Source organism: Poeciliopsis prolifica, unplaced genomic scaffold, assembly GCF_027474105.1.
Source record: "Poeciliopsis prolifica strain line A6 unplaced genomic scaffold, Auburn_PproV2 SCAFFOLD004, whole genome shotgun sequence".
Taxonomy (NCBI): Eukaryota; Metazoa; Chordata; class Actinopteri; order Cyprinodontiformes; family Poeciliidae; genus Poeciliopsis; species Poeciliopsis prolifica.
The window spans coordinates 1,668,607-1,690,267 of record NW_026562379.1 but is presented as its reverse complement, the minus strand read 5'-3'; the positions used below and the strand labels follow the sequence as shown (position 1 = coordinate 1,690,267).

Below are 21,661 nucleotides of genomic sequence, written 5' to 3'. Positions count from 1 at the left end.
GAATTACTAAAATAATGTAAATTAATGGTCATCAGAAAAAGCATGAAAACTATTTCAATTGCCTTTTATCTAAACACTTCAGATTCCCAGACCCTGACTGACGAGAAGTTATAAAAACATCTTAAGTCAAAGTTAGTGAGACCAAATCAGGCAAGCCAATTAACCCTGGGCTGTATTTATAATGGTCAAGTTCCTCTGTTTCGCAACAATTACCTGTGAGTCAACAGGTATTTCCAGACAAGTACAGTAATTAAGGCGGCTTGTTATGAATACCTTTTATTCAGATGCCGCTTGTGAACCTAAAGGTGCTCGTTAATTTTTTACGAGAAGTCAACTTGATGGTTAACATTTCACTGCTGTACAAATGTGAAAATCTGATGATCTAATATTTAACTTGACAGTAGTACTTATTCAAATTTTTACTTTGAAAAAACTGTAATGTCTATCGATCCATGTTTTGCCCTTGCATAAATCTGTTTTACTGGCTTGTCTGGAATGCAAACAATATTCCATTAACTAATGAAGATATTTGTAAACCCATATGCAATTTAGTACTGATGTGTTTCTTGTAAAATATTTCTTAAACAGTAGAAAGCAGTCTTTGAATGATTAAATCTGAAAACACAATCTAGGATAAAATGTGATGTGAGTACAATTTCCCAAAACTCAGAAATAAAGTTTTGGAGACAAAATTGTTCTCAAGTTGTTGTCAAATCCTAATGATAGCCATGTTAGGCATGGCTATTGCTTATAATGTGATTGAAATAATTTATATATATATCCAATTCTTCAAATGAACAGCTTGTAGAACTGCATTTTACAGAGACAATTTTACATTTTTAACTTTTGTAACCTGAATGCAGAGGAATTTAAAGACAGTTTTACTGTGCATTACAGTTTTGTGTACTGGTTTGAGAATAGCTCAGTTATGACAGCGCCACAGCATTTCAAATGCTGTGTTTGGTGTCACTAATCAAGACACTGTTCTTTGTTGGTAGACATTTCCACTTCAGTCTCATTTGCTCAAAAGCTTTTTCTCCAGAAATCTTGTGGCATGTGCAGATGTTGCTTGGCAAACCTACGCCTTGTTTTTGAACTCTAAAAGAGAAGAGGCTTTATTTTCACAACCACTTGAATAATTCAAATATTCAGACTAGAAATTGTGCTGCCGTGAACTTTTAACAATTTAAAGTTTTTTCTGGTTTTACCTTGTCAGTAGCTGCACCTCTGGGTGTTCACTCCTAGAAAACATTTAGAAAGATTGAAAACTTTTAATGGGGCTCTTTCCTGGGAGCATCGTAGTAAGAAACGCAGAAACCAGCAAAGAAAACAAATCAGGAACTTTCTTAGAGACGGCAATGGTGTTTCCAGTGACAGACTCCAAACTGTTTGAAATGCTGATTTCAATAATTTATATGCAACAATAATTGCTTAGATCATAGCAAAGAGAAAAGGAGTAAACTCCAAAACTTTCTCTCACAGAGGTACACAAAATGTTTATCTCACAAGGCAGGGTTTTCATTTATTTATTATTATTATTATTATTATTATTATTATTATTATTATTATTGGTAAACTTGACCTGAGAAAAACTGCTGGATTTTTCAACCAACATGGTTCCAAGGCTGTTGCCAGAGACAATTGTGGTTCACTCACAGCTTCCTGGTAGTAACTGCATCCTCAGCATGCCAATGTCCTGCCCAGCCCTGCTAATGAGCCATTATTTGATTCAGCTCTGTTGAACTATGGCGAGAACTAAATCATGCCAACTCCTGACCCTCGAGCACAGACTGTGGACACCGATGTTTCACAGAACTGGCGCTGGAAAAGTAGGAACTACTATTTGGATAAACACTGACCTAAAGCCGAAGCTTTGTGGCAAAGAAGCCAAACATTTTTAATTAACTGGATTTTATAACAGTTATCTCCACTATCACCTCTTCTACTGTTCAAATGCTTTTAGGTGCGGTTTAATTTGTAGTTTTTTGCTTTGACTTTTGGCTGCTATCTGCCAAGTCATATATATATATATATATATATATATATATATATATATATATATATTATATATATATATATATATATATATATATATATACACACCCCTAAATGTCAAATCCTAGAATCGCCCCTGTCAACATCTGTGTTTTGGCACACAGGATACAGCACAACAGCTCAGGACTGTCACCGATTTAAAGGTGAGTAGAGCAAACATACCACAGCAGCTATTTGTCAATCAGAGCACTTCATTCAAAATCCATTCTACTCTCACATTTTCATAGTCCATGGCTTTTAATATACCACTACTATAAAAGAATCTACGATTAAGGCTGTACAGTGTTAGTCACTGTTTTGGATGGCATGCTGGACTCTGATATTGTGGTGGGAGGAAATGTGTCTCCCCAGGCCACAGGGGCTCCGGCTAGAGTCAGGGAGTGTAATCCACATCATCGCACCGGCTTTCAGACCGCCTATTCTAAGGCACACAACAACTTGAACTGATAAAGAGGTTTCATGGGATACAGTAATGAATAACCTTTCAGACACTGTGTCCCTCCCCCTCAGCTTCTTTATTCCTCACTGTCTAATGCAAACTGGCATGTGGTCCTATGTTCTCATACTGACTGATTGCCGCTGTACATGAAATATTGACTTTTCATCAGAATATGAACGGGACAGTGAGGGACAGAGCAAATGTCGACGAGTGAGAAAGTATTCATCACAATGAAAGTCACAGTAGCACGGCTCTTTAGGCCCTTCAAGACTATCAGCGCAGATCTGTGCTGGATATCAATCTGTTACCTCTGACATGTTGCTCTTCTTGTATCCCACCTGCACATTTTAAACCATGACGCCGAGGCTGGAAAAAGAAGTGCAATCTATATGGTTTGAATCACTGCTTTTCTTAAAAAATATATATATAGTAGAAAAGCTGTTTTTTGTATTTATATATATCCAATATGCAAAAACAAAAGAAATGTAAGGAGGCAAATTCTGTTTCACAACAATGTATTTCAAACTGAATCACCTAAATGTCTTCTGTGGCATTTAGTTTGTGATTTTTTTTGTATAAATAGGTTTTTAGCTATAGGAACACAATTAAAAGAAAAAAAGGAGATGATGTGAAACTTGAATATACTTTTAAATTCCAACTGATTGATTAACCCTTTGAAGTGTGACAGCGTATATTTTAGGAATAGGACAGGGAAAAAAGTCAAGGACCCACATGAATGATCTCTACCACTTGATGCTACAGAAAGAAAAGTAAGCTACTGCTTTAACCCAATCACTTTACCCTACTACTGCACAGTGAAAAAGCAGCAAACCTGTGATTTGAAAAAATATAGCATCGGTTAACCTCTGAAAGTCATCAACCATTACCTTTTTGATGACCTATATTTTTTTGTTTTTCGACTGGATGCTACAATCAGTGGCAGGAGACACAGACAGGCCTGAAGTGTCTAAACCTGTAAAGAGCTGCTCCTGCCTGAAGACGGCGACTCCTCTTGATAACGGTGTTTGCTATAATGGCATCTGATATTTTGGTTCTGCTTATCTTGTGGTTTTCCATGTCATACATGCATTCTACACATTGCAGACAAAAACTAAATCACATTATTTATTTCACTGAACTGAAATAAACTTGATTCTGTTTGAAGTTACCGCCTGCTGTTCTCTTCTCTTATTTGTTGTAGTCTTTAAAGCCAAGCTGCAGCAACAGCAGATACTAGCACAAACACAAAACGGACAAAACGTTAAAATGCCTGCAGCAAGGATTCAAAAGAAATCAATATTTAGCATTATGCATGATGAGTTTGAATGGATTAAGCATGGTGTCAAACACAGAGACAAGCGAAACCGTGAAAACAGGATGGTGTGTCAGATTCCAACAGGGCTTCAGGGCAACTTAACGCTTCTTAGGAGGCTTTAGAAACTTTCTTAAAGATTATGAACAGGAGAGGTGGGAACATAGAAATGCTGATGTATAAAAAAAAGCAGGACGAGGTATCTCAGGAATAAACAACAACATTTAAAATTATTTGGCTGTGGAGAAGAGAGAAACTGTATTTCATGATAATTAGAACCACAAAACCTGGTTTAATAAAACTCTTAGAACAGCAAATAACTTTTAATAAATATGTTCCTGCATCTCCCTCTATCTAACCTCTGTACTTCATGATCTTTGCTTAACCTGGCACAATGTTGTTGCATACCCCCTACTGTCTGGTGATTCAGCCAAATTCACTATTACCTTATTATACAACCTATACTGACTATACATCATCTGGGACTCATAAAGCTCTAGAGGCTGGCTAATGTGAACACAGCAGCTGTAGTTTGTGCACTTCCAAAAACAAGGTCTGAGTACAGGAACAGCATGCATTATTTTTCATGCAGTCACAAACTGTTTTCTTGTAAACAGAATAAGAGAGCTAATGCTAACTGAGAGATCCCCAAAGATCTGCCAAGGTAAACAACGCATGATGCTAAAAACAGCCCCTGTTGCGACTGAGCGTGTGCATGTCTACAAGTGATACAAAGTAATAAAGATTCAGGGACAAAACTCTGTGAAACCTGAGGAAAGGTGACAGGAGGAAAACAAGAGGGACAAGCCTCCACTGACCCTGAACAGTCAGGGGGGACTTAGAGAAGCGAAAAAAGGAGAAAAGCCAAGTGCGAACATACACAGTGAAACATGGAGTCCTGTCAATTGATTCACTGCAGCGCGAGTTAATAACACAGTTGGCTGGACAGTGGAAATAGTCTGTCTCTGTAGGCTGTTGACGCCCTGCAACCCTGTCCTGAAGTCCTTGCTATGTTTATGTCAGAGTGTTTAATTTTGCCCGGACAGTGCTTATAACAGCCAAGTTTGTAACTCTTAATGTGTTTTTCTGTGCTTTTGTATTGCCACCTGATCTGATCTTCATTAAAGTAGTACAAGTTATCTCTTTGTTTCATTCTTTACTTCAAGAATTTTTTTTTTTTTCTGACCCAGGCAGATATGGGGTACAAGTATCTCATTCATTTTTCCTTGATGTTTTGTGGAGGGAGATGGCAAGGAGGGCTTCCAGTCTCAAAGAATTGGAACTGATTGCAACAGATGAAAAATATCACTGTTCAGCAATTATCAATAGAAATTTAATCCTTTCACACCAGTAAAGAGTTTAGTCAAAAGGTCACTATTTAGTCTTATCCAATTGATCTCTACGTTGAATTGTTTTCTTCATATTTGGCTCATATACACAGGTAGTTGCCACCTTGCTTACATTTTCATAGGTTGAATTTTTCACTGATGCAAGATTTTCAAAAACAATGTATAAAAGTCTTGAAACATTTTTGGTACCGGAACAATTATTCATCTTGTTAAACATGTTTTGGTTTTATTTTTTCTTTCCGATGAAATTCATTGACTGTCAAAAACAAATTAGTGCAGCCCAGCCGGAAAATGATTCAAAGAAAGAGCAGCCCAAGTGTCTCTTATTGCTGTGAATACATAAAACAGGGTACAACACTTCTCTAACAGTGATTTTTTTGGATTAAGCAAGTCATGGACTGCTAAGTAGAGGTTCCTTAAATTTGTAATCAACTTTATTTAAAGTAAATGTGAAAAGGGTTGCATTAGTCTGTTAGCTTAATTTTTCTGGACCACATTAAAAAGAGTTTTGCTGCTGTCTGTGCTCACATCACACACAAAGGTCTTAAATTTGTAAACACCATATCTGTATTTTCTCTCAGGGTTATGAAGCCATTAGGCAAGCAGCCGTTGCTATTATTTTGGAAAAAGAAAAGCAAAAGTGGCTGACTTTACCACCACCACATGGCCATAAAATGTAAGAAGCGCAACATCAAGTGCAACAGACGTTTGCACAGATAACTGGATGAGTTAGTTGGAAGTATGAGCGCACACTGATGCAGACACAAAGTAAAAAGCTCACGTTCACCAGCATCTGTTTGGCCAGCACTGGTGCTCAAGGCAAAAGCAACCGATGGCTTTGCCAAGCGTCTGTAATGGCACATACTCAAGGTCTGGCCTGCAAAAAGAAAAGGTTTTGAGGGCTCGCCAAACTCTTCACCGTGATCCATGATCAAAGTTGAGGCATAATGGTGAAGGACTGGCAGAATGTGGTGTCAGTTAAAAAGTGGGCATTCTTCCCATGGAGGAAGGGTGGTCATGTTGGCGTGTGCATGTGTATGCTAAACATACTCATACAGGTGAAGAGAGGGTGAGATATCAGTACATATAAAATTATGCTAAAAATATAAAATTGCTAAAAATAACTGTGATATCGTTATCCGTCTGAGAAAATACCAAACACTTTGAGCAACTAATCTAAGGAGGTGGGAAGTGACAGGAATGTCCAAGCATGGACTTACTCTTCTCAGGAGATCTATGTGGTCCTCTTGATCAATCGCCACACTTCTGCTTTCAAAAGAGGATTATGTGTCTGTTATTGCCTCAGTGATTTCTGCAAATCAGTCAGAGATCTAATATTGGAGGAGACTAGGAGAGAGAGAAATTGTGAAAACGTCTGTGAATCTCCTGATAAGTGAAAAGTGGCAGCTAGAGTCTTTTGGTGCGCTGGAGGAAACACTTTACTCCCAACAGTTCCACAGTAATAAGCACTGCTGTGGAAGAGGAATTGACTAGTCCAAATTAGTGGGGAAAAACAGCAGAAGTCAGAGGGTTTGTTATTTCTCTTAACGCACCTTAGAGACCAAAGCGAGTCAGAGGAAAAAAACAATAAAAAAACAAACAAAAAAAAAACCCACAGCTGCCGGCTTAGGTCGATGAGACTGAACAGTCTTAGCACAATGCTCTTTCTCATCACAACTCTAATCTCAACCATTATTGGTGTTTTTGTGTTGTAATAAAGCAAATCCTCTTCAAACTCTGTAAAACGATCCAGCCTCATGTCTTAACTTCAGCATTTGTGCCATCAGTTTTCAGCTTTAGCATCAAACGATCATCCTTGCACAGAGAAAAAACAAAGCTGGAAACTGGAACCACAAAGAGTTCAGCAGAATAGGAATATTTCAGTTTCCTGAAAAAAAACTTTTGCAAAACTCCTGCTAAATGTTGAGCACAAAAAAAAAAAAATCACCAAGAGACATGGTTTTGCATAATGGTGCGACTCACATACTTTGCTGATATTAGATTGGATTATTATGAAGTTGTTCCATATGTTGGACTTCAGTTCTTCAAACACAGACATGAAATGTGTCAACATCCTTGGCAATTTAAAAGAAAACATTTTTAAAATTTGCTATTTGTCTCATATGAGTTTGTGCATTGTGGCTTTAGATTTCATACATTCCAGTTGCACAGAAACAGAAAGTTTACAAAATTGTCTGAGAACATCAGTCAATTTTTAACATGTCACAGCTACCTCAACAAAGTATTGACATGTTTGAGAAGAAAGTGAAAAGAAGAAGAAGAAAAAAAGACAAAACAAGCATACATTAAGAAGTGAGGATTTTGCTAACTGCATTCAGGATGTCTATTTGACGTAGTTTGATGCTGACCCAATCACTTACTGCCGAGACAAATGAAAAGCTGATTCAACTATGTTGGTTTGTTCATGTGTGCTGCTCTAGATCTTCTGCTTACTCAGAAAAGACAGAAGCTACTACGGTAAGTACCAGCAGGAGAGTTTATTTGGTGTTAATCTCTTCCACCAACACTTTCATTGTCACATTTTCATTGTCACAATAATTTTACTTTGTATTCCCTCTTTTATTGTGAATGTGGGAAGAGAAAAAAAATTGCAGTACTAAAAACCTCTTTAATAGCAGAACACTACTGACTTTAGAAATAAAGTTGATTTCTGAAGGTCAGTGTCATTAAAGTTTTGTTCTTTCTTCGTCTGCTTCTATTTTGCTGGTTTTGCTCCACTTTGTAGCCAGTTGGCTGAACCTCCCTATTTGTGTTTTTCAGGATTTCAATGCTTAAAGTAGCTAAAAAGAGAAAGAAGCAGTAGCAGAGGGTGATTTGATAAAAATGTTCATACACCTAGGTTTTTGTTTGTCATACTATAACCAGAAACGTCAATGTGTCTTACAGAAAACAAAGTCTATATTTTTTTTTTTACTGAAATGACATTGAGAAGACTTCTTGGGCATGCCTCTACAAGGTCTGTACATCTAAAGAATAAAAGTTTTCCATCATTTTCTTTACAAAATTTCTTAAAACAGATTAGACAGACATCATATATGAGTATCAGCTTTCACCAGTTTTCCACAGGTTCCAAATTGTATTTAGATCTGAATGTTGACTGGATTACTCAAAAACAACACTACTCTTTCTTCCAAACCATTTTTTGCAGCTCTGGCTTTATGTTTGATATTTGGAGCCCATCGTGGTGTTTGGCTGTGATCCTTAAACCTCAGTCTCAAGTATTTTGCAGCCTCCAAGTTTTTTTCCTTCCCTCAGAGAAATCAAGATTGAAGTTAATACATTAATTACCTAAACCAAATTTTCAGCTAATTGTTGGTTTAAAAAAAAACAGTAGGCTTTGAAGTTCACTCTTTAAAAACTGCAATTTGGAAGAACAGATAAGCTTTTTAACTTGCAAAAGACTATCAAGCTGACCAGTGATGAAAAGTGTGTAGGCCATGCAGTTAAGAAGTGAAGCGTGGATTTCTATTTATGCAAAACATATACAAAGCATGAGCCAGTTTGTGATTATGTGAGCACGTCATTGATGTAGTTTTGTTCTGCACTAATCAAAACCAAGTCAACAAAGCTGTTATTTCTCTGCTCACTGCCAGGAAATAATAGCTCAGCACAGGACAAAAGGCATAGCATTTGTAGCAGTTACAACAACATTTTCATGCATCAGGGCATGAGTTCACAGTTGGCCTGGCAACACGTGTTCAATAGTTTTGAAACCAAAGGCATTAACACAGCAGTGGTGCAGACAGTCTGCAGGTGGAAAAAGATGGCTTAGAATAGGGGAAATAAATCACAATAAGTTTGGGATGGAATCAATCATGAATAATCAGATCATCTGCTTTAATTTTCTTTAAAGTGCTCTCTCAACAAAGCATGGGCTTTAATGGAGGAGGAGAACCAAGATATGCAGCACAAACACATCTGCTTCGCAGAGAAAATTGATGTCCTTGTCTGTTGGGAGGTGCAAACGTGCGGTGAATTAAAAATAAACCGAGTAAAAGAAGAAATACGTGCTGCTTCCTGAAGTCAGTGTGGCATAAAGAATTAAAAATGCCCAGGCTCAATCCCATTTCACCTATTTGCTCTTCTTGCTCCTTTACCCCTATATTATGCACATTTATGCTATGTTTTGGGAATATGTAAAGCATTTTTGTATCATAAGGGATGCATTATCTGGATCTAGAATTTTTCTTTGAGAAATGCACATATAAGAAATACAATGTATAACATTTAGTAACATTTTTAAGTATTCTTAAGAGTCATAAAGGCTATATGTTTTTCAAATCAAAATACTTTCACAGGGGACTTTATGAAGTAACACTACAGTCAGTGATGGTTCTTCTGAAGTCCAAAGTCAATGCAGCCGTCCACAAGGACATTCTTGAGCACTTCATGCTTCCCTTTGTTGACAAACTGTATGGAGTTGCTGATTTTATCTTCTAATCTAGTAGGACTTGGCAGTTGCTCACACCAAAACAGGTACCAAAAGCTGGTTCAGTGACTGTGGTGTTTTTCATTGGCCAGCAAACTGACCTGGACGTCTTAGAAAATCTATAGGCTGGTGTAAAGATGAAAATGGGAGCCACCAGACCCAGCGAGGCAGATGACCTGCAGGCAGCTTTCAAAGCAATCTGTGCTTTCATTACACCACCACAGGGTGATGGCCTCTATGTGGTGCATTGGTGCAGTAATTCATGCAAGAAGATGCCCAACTAAGTATTGAGTGCAAAGCAATCTACATACTTTTCAGAAGCCCAACAGTTCTACTTTAAAACTCCATTTTGAAGCTAGCTATCAGAGGCATTCATTTGTGTTTCCTGATGAATATGAACTCTCTTTTTCAGGCCAACATTTAATATTTCCAATGGGAGTCACTGTTCTCATGTTTACTGCATTTGAAACCACGCGAGCCACCAACCTCCTTTCAACTGAGGTCCAAATATGCCATTTTAATGACCTTCATTCCATACCACCGCAGCATACGGTAATAATCTTCAAACTCTAATGCCGTTGACTTTAAACTACGCTCACAGGCTCCAGCTCAACAGGAGACAAGCTCCATTACGCATCCACAAACATAACCCTGCAGCTTGTAATTAGTTTGTTAATAATTTAAGTACCAATTTTTTTCTGTCTGTGTATGGCAGAGAAGTTGTTGTGCATATAAAGTGCAGGTTCACGGAGGAAAACGGGCGCATATTTGAATTTGTCTTCATGAGCTCCACTGAGGTTACAGTGATTGAAGATGTTCTGTTCGGGTGTGAGATTAAAAGTGCACACACATACACGATTGCTGTATCTGCACACTTATCAGATCTGCTGCATAATTTATGCAGTAAGCTCCGCAGTAAAGGGGGGGAAAAAAAACTGTGCATAATTGTATAAAATCATTCTGATCTGTCCATTTCTGGCATTAAATAAACGATTGGTCCCAGCACCTGTCCCGGTAATTAAAACCTTAGAGATTAGTCATAATCTTGCCTCAATTCATTTAGACCCCATGGGGGAGATTTGTCTCTGCATGCATTTGGACTCCATTCTGCTCCAAATACAAAGCCTTCTCCCCCCCAAAAAATCCTAAACAAACAATTTTAAATTAGGTGACTGAGTTGTAATAAAGGATGTTTGGCCTGCAGGCACAAATGCTGCTGGATAATTAAGCTTCATTTCCTTCAGATTCATCCTCATTATCTGCTCTGGTATCTGAACGATATGATGAAAAATAATTTATAAAAATAGGGTGTCGTCTCATGTAACAGGTGGTCACCTAAAAAAACAAAGATCTCAAATATTCCCCACAGATTCAACTCTGTGAATACACATGTTGGCGTGTCATCAAACTAATGAGTCAAGCAGCACATGGCCGAATAATTAAAAGCCAGGAGAATAATTATGAGGTCTGCTCCCCGGGGTCTTTATTGGGACGCCAGCCTCTGCTTTAACCTTCATTTTCTGAGAAACATTTTTTACCTAAACATTTTACCTGAGGAGCCCACAACTGGCCATCCTGAGGAGCTTTCCTCGGACATAATTCAGCCCTTCCCACCCAACATGCCATCTTGCCTGCTCTTCACAGAAAGTTAAATGAGTTCATAGATGCCATTTGAAATTAGAGCGAATGGGGGCAGAATGAAGCTGACTGGAGGAAAGGGTGCAGTGACTCAGCTGCGGTGGCTCTTGCAGCTGGCCTTAATAAGTCACTGAGAGAGCACAACTGAGGGAATTGACAGTGCAGTGCTGCTGACTGGTGGACATTACTTCAGCAAGGCTAATTACGCTCCAAGACACCATTGCATCGAGCCACCCAGGCTGTCAGTGCCTGGAAGAAGTTAAAAGAAAACAAAACAAACAAAAGCTCACACAAAAAAATCGCTGAACAAATACCACTCAACATACAAAATGATTTTGTAGCACATGTATGCTGTTTTTTTGTTTAGTTATGATCTGATATCATTATTTGCTTTAAAATCATAAAACCAGAAATTTTTAACTTAATTTTTCTTAAAATATAGTTTCCAACTCCTAGCTAAACCATGAGGATCATATTGAATTATGTATTCAATTTTATATTTAATAATATTGAATATAAAATGAAGGAAAATATGATCCTTCTTACTTTATAATGTCATCTAGGAAACTATTCCTTTCCTTATTTTGTTGTAATTGCTGCTTTACAGCAACATCTATTCTACTAAAAACAGACCTCAAATAGGATAGGAATAAGATAGCTCCCTGACTCTGTATTGGCATGTCACATAAGTTGAGGCTATGCAAGCAGAGTATAGAAAACATGCAGGGAGTTTCACCAAATAAAAAAAAAAAAATCAAACAAAAACACATACTGATTTGTGCCGGTTTAATCACTTTTCACCCTACATTTCCCAACACTTGCAGCAGGTCAAACTAGATGGTTGTTTCCAGCAGGTTTTGGTTCTGCTGGAGGTTTCTTAATGTTACAAGTGAGGTGTTTGTTTTCACTGTCGCCACATGCTTGATCACTCTAAAATGAAAGAGGTGCCAGTATGATAATGCACAACTGTTTGTCTTGTGTGTGTGTGTGCCACTGGCATGGACTGGTGACCTATCAAACCTTCCCTCTCATCCAATGGTCACAGGCATTAACAACCTTGCAAAAGGTGTGCAATATTCCAGAGGAATATGCATGTTTGTTTGGTTTTCTTAAACTCAAAAATAGTTTTGTTAAATCCTGCCGTGGATAGCGATGCTTCATTCAAATAAGTTTTTAATCCTCACACAGTTGGAGGAAATAAACCAGAAGCAAATAACTTGAAAGATGTTTTCTTGGGTAACTCAGAGTGGCAACCGGCAGTTAGAGGTTAGAGTGTGTCCTCTCTATTTACGGCACAATGGGGGGTGTAATGACTCTTGTTGTGACTCTTATTACCAGCATGCTTTCCAGTTCTAATATCTATCTCAAAAGAAACTGAATCCCAGTCCAACAGCTCAAACGTCGTCTCTCCTAAAGGAGCCGGTAAAGATGGCTCAGCATTTGCTGCAGTGGAGGTGAAGCGAATTGAATTCAGCCCACTGAGGATTCTCCATCATCTCCTCCCGCTGAGAGTGGAAAACAGAGCAAAGAGGCACAGGTTGATTTGTCCGACTTCTTCCTACGGTGCCAGTTACTTAGCAGCTTCTCCAGGAGTCCGGGTAGTCCTCGAGCTATCTTTTTTTAATTTTATTAGTAAGGTGAATACAATAAATAAATACGAGCATTTCAGGCTAACAAGCCTTAGGCAAAGTAATTGTAGTACGAGTTTGAGGATTTGACGGTGTGTGCACTGCTGTGTTCATGTGATAATTTAAAGGTCTTATTACTCTGCATTGCTTAAACATGTCTGTAATTATAGTCTATAATTTATTTAAAATATCAGTTGACTGCAAATGATAAAGATTAAAATAGATTTTTCAGTATCAATCTGGCAAATTAAATTATTTCATTCTTTGGGGCAAACGCAGGAAATGACTAAATAATTTCAATTCACATCTCAAGCTTTCTAGTGGAAACGTAAAGGTTTTGTACCAAAACCAAAACCTTTATGTTTGCATTGCAGAGTTGTTTCTCAGTGTTGTCTTACCTGTTCTAATAGTTTGATTAATGCTTCAAATGTGCTTTGGTATTTAACAAGCTTTTTTTTTTGTTTTGAGAAATTAGATTTTTTCTTTATTTAAATAAAAGTCAATTTGTATTCTATTTGGTTATAAACACAGCATTTTTTCATACAAAGTATTAATGTTGTCTGAATGTGGAAAATTTAAATATACATAATTCTAAAACCAGTGTGATCAATTTAGAGAATTCAATCTGCACCCACCTGTTTTCTTATTAGGTTGAATTCAATAAAGGCTGTGAAATGGTAATAAAAAAAAGAAGAAAAAAAAAGAGCCCGTCTCCAGTGAAACCCCCTACTGCCTTTGATTTAGGAACAGCTTATAATTGGCTCTTACACTCTGTTATTGAACAGGACAGATGCAAAGCATGTCTGCGCGAGAACGTGTTTATGGAGTCGAGACAGGGTGCCTGATGCATCCAGCTCTAATGAAGGATCATGTCTGATTTTCCAGTCTATTTGCCCAAGTTTTCCCTCCCCGTATGCAGAAAAAACAGACATCAGCTTAAGGCAGTGATCATGTGTGAGCGGAGGAATATTTTCTCCAAATTAGCAAAAGAAGCACCCTTTGCTGACTGGATCAAATTAAGCAGTAGAAACTACTTCATTTAACGAATGGGGCGTGGTGATACCACCAACAAAAACAAGCTGCACCATATGGTGTTGATCTGGGATTTTTTCATAATTTTACGGAGTTCAGTTTCTTCCATGAATAGTTTGAGTTAACATTTTTCAATTCAGAATTTTGAAACTATTGACTGTAATTAACAAGCCATACAATCCAGTACTAATGTACCAAAACATAGTTTACAGCCACAAACTTTAATGTATTTTTATTATGATTTAATTTGGTAAACGGCTGCAAAATAGTGAATAATTGTGAAGTGGAAAGAACATGACGCATGGTTCAATTATTGCTGCAAGTTTCTTTGGAGTGTATACCAGTTTTCTACATTCAAAGACTACATTTTTTTTATATTATCTTTTGCAAAGTACCTTGCATTCAGTCAGGTTGAATACAGTGTGTCGTATAATTTCTCTTTTAAGTATCTGCACTATTTCTCTCTTATGTTTAGGTATAAAATCATTCCAATATAAATATAATTAAATGTAAACCTTCTCATTGTAGGTTTAGAGGTTTTTTTTTAGGGGTGTTGTTCCTCTATATACAGGTATCACGGTTTACCCAATCCGTTTTCCCTAATATCTGATAATCTGCCTTCTGGCCAGCATTATGCTGAAGGAGAAAGCCTTATCCTCAGCATGATGCTACTATCCCCACCCAGATCACACTATGGGGTATTTTTCTTTGTTACAAATAATGTTTCACCTGTTGGTCAAAAAGACTGATTTTGGGCTTATTTCCCTACATTAAGCCTTCTTTAAGACCCGATTTAAGCTTCCCGTCAGTCTTTTGCAGGGGTTAGATTTGTGAAATGCATGATAAAGGATTAACATTACCAGCCAAAATATTCTCCAACCTGAGCTGCAGATCTAAGTTCCTCTACATTATCACGGTCCTCTTGGTTTCTTTTCTAACTAATGCTTTTCCAACCTGGCCTGCAAGTAAGGTGGACACCCAAATATTCATGGGATTGCTGCACCTTTCCTAGATGTTGGACTGGACAGTGCTCTGAGATGTTTCACATTGTTTTACATTCTGGCCTAGTTTTAAACTTCTCCAGAACTTTATTTCTGACTTGTCTGCTGTGTACCTTGGTCTTTGTGATGCTTTTTTTTTTTCTAATGTGACCTCACTAACCTCTGAAGCCTTCACAAAAGCTGGTTATATGTAGGTGGACTGACCAACACTGATTTCATTTTGGAGTATCAGAGTAAATCAGGCTGAACAGAAATTATGTAATGTTTCCTTTTGCTAACATGTCTAAATTACACACTACTTTGTGATGGTCTATCAAAAAAAATTCCATCAAATTCAGTTTCTCTTTTTTTCCGTATGCTCAATAAAAATTTGAAATCAATCTGTAAAAGTTCTATAAATTAACATGGACACCGTGGATCACATGTTCAAAGTGACTTATTTATGAATAGAAGTTTGTCATTTTCAATTTAAATCAATGGATTTGCCACCAAAGCAAAGACAACGAGCCCAACCACACTGATCTTGCTGCTGGCCTCTGGAAGGTCCTTGGGGTAATGTGGAAGAGGTGGGAGGTTGTTTTTGGCGCCGTCACATTCAGTGAAGGCCAGACAGTGACATTATGCCAGCCAGGCAGGACTCTTGGGAAAGCCATGCTAAATACCATCTACAAAAGCACAAACGGCAGAGGGGAGTCTTTGTTACAGAGGGTTACACATTTGTTTGTGTGTCCCAGTGTACTTTGAAATATGTGCCTTTTGCTGGCATATTTATGCCTCGTAATGAAGGTGCACTGGCAACAAGCTGGGTGATGTGCAGAGATGACATTAGAGAAAAAGGAGAAAAAAACAAGCCAGGCAGCTAATTATCCATCAATGATGTAGCAGGAAGGAGAAAAACAACCGCCGCTGCTGTAGAGCTGAATTAATACAGTCAGACAGGGGCTGGTGATGAATAGTGAAGGTAAACAAAAGAGTGAAGCTGCTGCTCATGAACCAGCAAACATTCGAAATCCAACGGAATGATTTGTTCTTGGTGTTTTCATATAAGAAACCTGTGGGTTTGAGCTGTTTTCAGAAAGCACAAAGTGGTTTGAAAGCACTGTGTGGCAGTCTGCAAACAGTATTACACAGAAGCAGAGCTGAGAGCGAGCAGACAGAGAGAAATCTACTGAGTGATAAAAGTGTTCTTTTCAGAAATAAGAAAATGTTGATGCTGTTGAGAAGTGACAGCATGTTCTGACTCAGTTCTGTTAACATTTGAAATAATGGAAGGATAAACATTCTTCTGGTACAATAGGAGACTTAAAGATCAGAAGAGCTTTGCAACAGCTCTTATACACTAATTTGATCAGAATATGTCTTTGGAAAAAAACTACTTAGCTTGACGATGCTGAGCGCTAATGACGCCAGGAAGCACGCACCAAAGAAATATTAATTTATTTTATTTGATTAAATCTAGTTTTAAGTAATAAAACAATAATTTAAACTTTCATCTTAAGGTGTTTTCAGCTATCCGACACAATCTACAACATATTTTTAAATGTAAAACACAATCTTTTTCTTATGACTGTTTGACATTAAATCTAAATAAACATTTTGTATTATATCCTTTGAGGTAACCAAAGCATTGCTTTTTTCTTACTCAAATGATGAGGCACATTTTTTTAAATAGTCAGAAATGTATTTATATATTCCTTTTTTGTAGAACAGATATTTTTTATTTACTTGATTAAAACATTCTAGAGTGCTTTCACAAGATTATCCTAGTAACATTTTGGTCCATTTCTCCTGGTGCAGCTGGCCAGCTTTATGACGTGTCCTTGACCCAACGTACCTTTCAGCTCTGCCTAAACATTATCTATGGAACTGAGACTACAGTTTTATGATGGCCACTCAGAAATATTGTCTTTTTGGACCTTAGGCCTCTTTGTAACCAAACTGCTGGTACACTCCTGATCAAAATCTTAAGACCAGTCAAAAAATTGCAAGAATTTGCATTTAGCATTATTGGATCTTAAGAAGGTTCTAAGTAGAGCTTCACAATGTTAAAAGAAGAAATCAGCATAAGAGACAAAAACATTTGAGCGGGGAATTAATTGAAAACTGCATTTATACTCAAACATGATTTTTTCAGCTGATCAAAAGTTTAAGACCATAGCTCAAAAAACCTCCAAAACCCCCCAAAACAGAAATCAAAGTGCCAAAAAAAGGACTCAGTAATGAGTAGCTCCACCATTCTTGTTGATGACGTCAAACAATCGTTTAGGCATGCTTGATGCCAGTGTTTCCAGGAGGCTAGTGGGAACATTGCTCCAAGTGTTGAAGATGGCTTCACGAAGGGCATCCACTGTCTGGAACTGATGTCCATTTTCGTAAACTTCCCTTGCCATCCATCCCCAAATGTTCTCAATTGGGTTTAGATCCGGGGAACATGCAGGATGGTCCAAAAGAGTGATGTTATTCTCTTGGAAGAACTGCTTTGTCAGGCGGGCATTGTGAACTGCAGCATTGTCTTGTTGAAAAACCCAATCATTACCACACAGACGAGGGCCCTCAGTCATGAGGGATGCCTGCTGCAACATCTCCACATAGCCAGCTGCTGTTTGACACCCCTGCACAACCTGAAGCTCCATTGTTCCATTGAAGGAAAACGCACCCCAAATCATGATGGCGCCCCCACCACTGTGCCGTGTAGAAAACATCTCAGGTGGGATCTCCCTGTCATGCCAGTAACGTTGGAAGCCATCAGGATCATCAAGCCAAAACTTTTTCTCATCAGAGAAGACAACTTTCTTCCACCTTTCAATGTCCCATGTTTGGTGCACCCTTGCAAAGTCCAAACGGGCAATTCTGTGGAGTTGAAGAAGACGTGGCCTTTGAAGACGTTTTTTGTTTCTGAAGCCCTTCCCTTGCAGATGCCGTCTGATGGTTATCGGGCTGCAGTCGGCACCAGTAATGGCTTTAATTTGGGTAGAGGATCGTCCCTTGTCTTGACGGACAGCCAATCGGATCCTGCGGTTCAGAGCTGGTGAAATTTTTTTGGGTCTACCGCTTGACTTTTTTGTTCCATAACCCTCAGGATCATTTAAAAATGCAAAATGACTGTCTTACTGCGTCCAACCTCAGCAGCAATGGCACGTTGTGAGAGGCCTTGCTTATGCAGCTCAACAATCCTGCCACGTTCAAAGTCAGTGAACTTTTTTGCTTTTGCCATCTGGAGGTCTTGACAGTGTAAAGACTTCATAGAACATGACATGGAATCCAGATTTTTGCACAGCTTTTGGCTTTTAAAGACTATGGTCTTAAACTTTTGATCAGCTGAAAAAATTATGTTTGAGTGTAAATGCAGTTTTCAGAAAATTCCCCGCTCAAATGTTTTTGTCTCTTGCACTAATATTTTCTTTTAACATTGTGAAGCTCTACTTAGAATCTTCTTAAGATTCAATAGTGCAAAATGCAAATTCTTGCAATTTTTTGACTGGTCTTAAGATTTTGATCAGGAGTGTATGTCTTGCATTGTCCATTTGGAGACCTGCTTGTGTTCAGGCTTAAACTTCCTGGCTTGTGCATATTTATATGTCATCATAGGAAGATTTTGTTTATTTGATTAAATAAAATTGATTAAGATATCAGGAAGAGGATAAATCTCAAAATGGACATTTTTGGATTCAGTCAGTAATTCTGTAAAGTATAGGTTATAACTCCTTTTATCTTCTTGATTAAGGGAGTTATAATCATCTTGTAATATTTTGTTTTTGTGTGTGACTTTGGGTTTTTCCTGAACTGTTCTTATAGGTTGAATCTACAAGGCAAACTCTGCTCTCTACAGAATGAAGCTTATTCTGAAAATGTATCTTAATCTTTCCATTACTCTTTCTATAGGCAATGCACATATCTTTCCACTAAAGCCAAATAGAAACATAAATGAACACTCGCTGAAGCTTTTTGCAGATGAAGTCTTAGTCATATTGTATCAGATGTTTGTTCTCTATATATGGCCCAGTTCTGAAAATTATGCATTACCTAAACCAATTTATACACGGTCAAGTGCAAATACAGTTCCATCTCAGTAAACAGCTCTGGTTGCTTTAATAGAGGGCTTCAGCTTATCTGCACCGTTGGCCCTGGTGCCTCCCATCTCCCTCTTAACAATACCACATTGATCTTCTGTGGGGTTTAGGTCAGGCCAGTTTGCCGACCGATCAAACACAATGACGGTGACAAAAGCAGATATTGTACTTTCGTAAGCAGATGGCAAGAACAGCTAGAAAATGAAATCAGCTTCTCCACAAAGCTGGTCAGCAAGGGAAGTATGCTCAAATATTTTTTGATGGACAGCAGAGTTTACTCTGGACTTGAAGAGATGTTGGACCACGAGATGACAGTGCTCCCTAAATCATTACTGACTCATGAAACTTTACACTGAATGCAACTCTGGTTCTGTGTCTTTCCACATTTCCTTTAGATTTTTGGACCTTAACTAATGAATGAATTGCAAAATGTACTTTTATCTGACGAGATCTCTTTGGGCCACAGAGCAACAGTCTAGTACTTTTTCTTCATAGCTCAAGTATGAAATATTCAAGCGTGTCTCTGGACCCAATGTGGCTTTATGCAAGAAAATAACTGGATGCCCTTGACTGTCTGCTGAGCAGCTGTCAAGTCAGTACACTGCAGGATGATTATGTAGACCACAAGATGTCCTACAACATAATATTTTTAGTTAAATATGACTGGAAACAAATGTATATTGATTATATTCTTATATATTATGATACCCCTGCATGATTGACTGAAAAATATCCAAAGAATGACTGGACACTGTTAAACCAAGAAAATGGTGACCAGTTTTAGTTTTTACAAGGTGTCACATTTACATTGCTCTGAATATTTTAGAAGAATATAAAATAAAAATAATAAAAAAAAAAGAGATTGTGGTTTCCAGGAAACAAAAATGTTTCTGTAGACTTAACACCACTGCATTAAACATTCAAAATTAAACTTAAAGGCGATATCTGCTTCATAAAACACCAATATTTTGTGCTAAAGACTATATAGTCAACGTCTGAAGTTTCCTCAAACTGAAAAGTTTGTTTTGGCTCCCAAGCTTTGAAAATATATCTCATTAAGTGAAGCGGTTCAGATTCGGAGAGGAAGAGCATGTCACAGAAATCTCACTTTGACACACTTTTCTGACGTCTTCATGAAATTTCTTCAACATGTTTTGAGCAAAATACAGAAGTACGGGTATCCCATGTGGATTTTGAGATATTTTCTTTTGAGTTGTTTTTCCTTTCACAATGAGACAGCTAATGTCTTGCGAGGTGTATGAGACAGACGCTTTGAAAGAAGTCTTAAAGTTTATTCTATAATGTCATCAACAACTCTGTTTGCTGCTTAGTCATTTATCCATTAAGGGAGAGTTTTTGCTGGTCACATGCCTAATTAGTCTTCTTAAAATGCTCTTGCAAAAATATTCATTCACCTTGCAGCCGACTTTTTTTTCATGGTGGAAACACAAATAAGGTATTTTATTGGGATTTTAGGTGACAGAGTAACAAAGTAGTCCATAAATGGAAAATGAAAAGAAAAGATCAATGCTATCATTTTTATTATATAAAAAAAATTCTAAAAGGTTGGCATTCATTTGTATTCAGCTTCTAACTGTAATACCACCTATCAAAATCCATAATCAACAGCTCAGGCAATTTGACTGGGAAACTTTTAATCATCCGTTCCACAAATCTGGCTTTTATGGATGAGTGGCAAGAAGAAACTTCCTTCTTACTAAAACAAAGTGGTGAAAAATCCTTGCACCTCAAGCTATCTGTATGAAAGCAAACGTTTGGAGGAAGGTTCTCTAGCCAACATCGATATACAAAGCAAAACCAAACAAAACAATATCTCTGGAAATTCAAATCCATGGTGGCTGCAGCATCATGCTGTGGGGATGCATTATCTGCAGCAGGAAGTGGGAAGCTGGCCCAAGTTGTTGCGAAGGATAGGCGGGGCTAAAAACACACCGATACACCAATACTGGAGGAAAATCTGCAACCATAAACACGCAGCCTGCACTACAATGAAATGGCTTAGATTAAAACATCTATCAGAATGAACCAGTCGAGGTAAAGACATAAATTAAGTTCAGAATCAGTGACAAGACTTAAAAATGTATGTTGACATTAAGCGATAAGTAATTAATCAATTTACTGCAGAATAAATTAAAATGAGACCTATAGTTTCCATTCTGACGATTAATAATTTATGAAGGGCAACTTTGTTTCCACAGACTTCATAATCCATGTTATTAATGACTGTGGTTATGTGTGTTTTTTATTGCTGTTTTATTTATTATTTTTGGTGTTTGTGTTTTTATTTCGGATATATAAAATGTTGGATAAAATTATGGTTCATCAGTCTTATTTTCATGCCTTTATCAACATATGACGTCAAATAGTCTCGAAATAACAGCGTTACTGATCATTTCTGACAATTTATAGTTTAGGAAAAAAATATGTTATTGTAACTGGTCTAGCTGACATACACCGTCCATCCAGTCTGACTGAACTTTGGCTATGTTGCAAAGAAAAATAAAGAAATTTCAGAATCGATATGTCCTAAGCTGGCAGAGACAAAAAACCCAAAGGAGTCACAGCTGCAATTGGAGCAAAATGCAAGTCTATAAAATATTGATACACTGGCAAGAACACAAATTCAAACCACTTTTTAAGATTTATATTTGTAAAAACATTTGAGA

General features: G+C 37.6%; 1 protein-coding gene across 2 annotated transcripts in view; it reads right to left on the bottom strand.

Moving 5' to 3' along the window:
• Positions 1 to 21,661, bottom strand: part of grik4 (glutamate receptor, ionotropic, kainate 4) — a 323,313-nt gene that overhangs the window by 167,528 nt on the left and 134,124 nt on the right. The gene's annotated exons all lie outside the window — the stretch shown is intronic.